Here is a 3,593-nt window from a genome sequence, read left to right as displayed (position 1 = left end):
GCCACTGAAACTGAAGGACAGGCTTCAACACTTGCTACAGAGGTGACACTGGAAAGTCTTCCGAATTTAGGTGTAATTCGACGCAGGTTGAGAGCCAGGAATGTTCTACAATGCTTTATAACATCAGCGGTGGTGCTCAGGCTCTCTTTGCTAATAAGAAATTTATAAACGTCTTCCGCTATTCCTTTCAGGAGGTGGCCGACTTTGTCTTCTTCAAACATAGTGGGATTGACCAGCTTGCATAGCTCTAAGATGGATTCGATGTATGCAGTACAAGTTTCTCCTAGTACTTTCACCCGGTGAAGCAAAGTCTGTTCAGCGCGCTTCTTCTTTGCAGGTTCATTCCCAAAATATTTTTTGATCTCGCTTGTAAAGATAGCCCATGTACTTAATGAGTCCTCGTGATTATCGAACCAGTCGAAGGCAGTGGCGGCAAAGAAGAACACTACGCTAGCCAGCTTAGTAGCGGCGTTCCAGCGATTGTATTTACTTACTCTTTCATAGTGTTTCAGCCACTCATCACCGTCGTCCTCAGGTTTTCCAGAAAATGTCCGCGGCTCTCGATAATGGGGCCAGTTCGCCGTGGGTGGTCCTACCGCTCGGTACTGCCGTCTTCAGGTCATGTCCGATGGAAATGGTGGTAAGCAAGCGAGTCTACGGGTTCTGCGGTAGATGGAACGCTCCTTGGTCATCACCCAGCACCTCCACCAAGATGTTACGTGCTTTGTTCGCACGGGGGGTTTATTTACAAAGGTCGAACCAAACAGGACTGCGGCGAAGCGTACAAACGTCCCTCTGACCTTTGCTCTTACTTTCCTTCACCGATCTACCCGACCGTTCTTCGTCATCTTCCGTCGACGTTCTGCGAAGGCGCATGACAATATATATATATATATATATATATATATATATATATATATATATATATATATATATATATATATATATATATATATATATATATATATATAGTAGTCGTTTCATGCGGCTGTTCATGCGGCATATATGAAGTAGTCGTTTCATGCGGCTGTTCATGCGGCATATATGAAGTAGTCGTTTCATGCGGCTGTTCTAAATATATATATATATATATATATATATATATATATATATATATATATATATATATATATTTAGAACAGCCGCATGAAACGACTACTTCACTTGTAATCTAGAGTGCACTTGGTCTCCTTTCTAAATATCGTTCTCTGCAATTGTAGTTGTCGGAGTAATCGGTAACCTTCGAGCCGTAGCAAGTAGTAGCAGAACGAAGCGCTGCCTACCACGGCTAGTAGATGCCAAAGGGGAGAGTTGTAAATCCTCTCCTCACAGATAGGGGCACAGATAGCAACTGCTGGTTTTGTGGCTTGGGAGAATACGGTGAGACCGGAGGGCTGCACAACCGCAAGGTGGCTGACAAGGGAGGAGCTTAAATCGTTGCTCCCGCGTAACGAGTACGCTATGAGTACAGTGCCGAGCAGTGGGAAACCTGTGAATGATGCTGCAAGAAGGAGCCGAGAAGTGATTGTTATATAAGCAGCAGTTTATGCGAGAGCACAGGGATGGCAGAACATGAGGACGAGAACGAAAGACGGTGGCAGGGGAGGCGGCTAGAGAATGGCGAGAACAGTGACAGAATAAGGGAACACGGTAGTATACGGTGTAAAATGGGGAAGAAATGTAGGAGGAGGGGAGGGGAGGGGGCAGACGACATGAGTCTCCCTCAGTTAGTGCCTGTTGATGCGTAATGCGCCATGGTGAAATATAAGAGCACGGAAGATTAATGCGCTCACGCCGCCCCAGACTAGGTCGACGAGGTGCGGTGGCTCGTGCCCCTGCTTTATGTAAATTTGCGTAACTCATGCATAGGATAGGTCTTTCAGAACGAGGTCATCGGAAAACCAAAATACTGGAAGAGCTATCAAATTTTTTTGCACTACGAAGTATAGCAATCCTTTGTCTTATCTTTTTACTTTTCATCTCTGCAATTGACGTAATACCTAGCTCCTAGCTCCTTGCTCTATCCATACCCAGCATTGTGTAAGAACTTGCTCTTTTCATATAGTGTATCCTTAATGCTACCAGAGAGTCCTTCAATGAAAGACGTTAAGCTATGCACATATAAGGCTCTGTTAGCACAGCCAGGACTTATACAGTAGGTTCGACAGTCTGTCCTTTGTGTAAGGTATACGGGTTGTGTAAGACGAGACATATTTATAAAAAAAAGGTGAAATATATGAGGGGAGCACTGCGTTAGAAGAATGATGATCTTGGCTAATTGTTGCGAATTAATTATTAAAAAAGTGCAAACATCGCTCAGGACGAAATTGGGAGAAAAAGAAATGAAATCTCTGCGATTCATACCTTTGAAGGTAAAAGCAACAACAAATAACATTTTTTATTTGTGAGTGATAATTCATATTTGCCATAGAAATACAAATTAGGAACACATCCTTGCCGTTACTATCTGGTCATTGCCTGTTTGATGAACAGCCTTTACAAAAGTGGCGTCTGTAAGTAGTGTATGCGAAAGACGTGCAAAAGATATGCAGAGTATTAGAATGATCTTATAGCGTGCTGCATACAAATGGCATAACATGGTTGTTTTCACAGCGCTGTTCGTCATGCGCAGTCTTTGCGCGTAGACGTGCATCCCTTTTCGCCCAATTTTACTCTCCCTACAGACCCCCTCGATAAAGCTTTTTGGGTAAAGTACGACATTTATAATTTGTCGTAGCTCCTGAGACACGATTACATCACCTGCGTCAAGGCATTCCATTTTCTTAACGATGCAGTGCTGAAGTAAGGAAGCAGTCCGAAAAGAAATGCGTTCATGGTGCACAGGAACTGGAGTTGCGCACGTAAAAATTTGCGCATGCTTTTTGAATCATACCTGCGTGCTCTCGATCCGGCGATGACATAATCACTGATGTTGCGCTACCTTGCTTGTTCCAAGAGCGAATAATGACGATCGCTCTGTGGCTGTTACTCGAAGCTGGCATTTACTTCCCTTTATTGACAAATGGGCAGTGGCCCGGAATATGTAGGCAGGAGTGTGCAAATAATCAGACAATGCAGGCTTCTTCGTACTCTGTCTAGCGTACCGCGAGCGCCGAGCGACGGTTTTTCTTTCTGAACATGTGTGCCCGGAGAGGCATGTCATGAGTTCATACCGAAACAACATGCGTGGAGACGGGCCCTCATTGAGCAAACATTTCGCTGCTTGCGTGCACGGAGTCAAGCAAGGAAAAACGCATGAAAAGAGGAGTGGTTCAAGCCCAAATAGCGACTCAGTTGCCGAGGGTGCCTCTTGCAAGCGCCCCCAAAAGCTTTTGTTTGCTCGTGGCGAAGAATGGTATTGCATTTATCAATAGAAGGCATTTGCGTGTGCTAAACTAATTTTAAATACGCTTTGTTGCTCCCAAATTGGCGTCGTCGCCTAACGAAGGTATAAATCCCATCATGTTGCAAGACGTAAAAGTTGGCATGCAATAAAAAGAAGACACACCTGGAGTTTAACATCAGTTCTCATTCAAGATATACTCAACGTCGTTACCAATAGGACTCTCGATGCGCTATCCACGAGTTGTTTT

The sequence above is a fragment of the Amblyomma maculatum genome, chromosome 2 (assembly GCF_055883805.1).
Source record: "Amblyomma maculatum isolate TAMU_Amacu chromosome 2, ASM5588380v1, whole genome shotgun sequence".
Lineage (NCBI taxonomy): Eukaryota > Metazoa > Arthropoda > Arachnida > Ixodida > Ixodidae > Amblyomma > Amblyomma maculatum.
The sequence above is the reverse complement of the archived record's forward strand: the minus strand, read 5'-3'. Positions refer to the sequence as shown.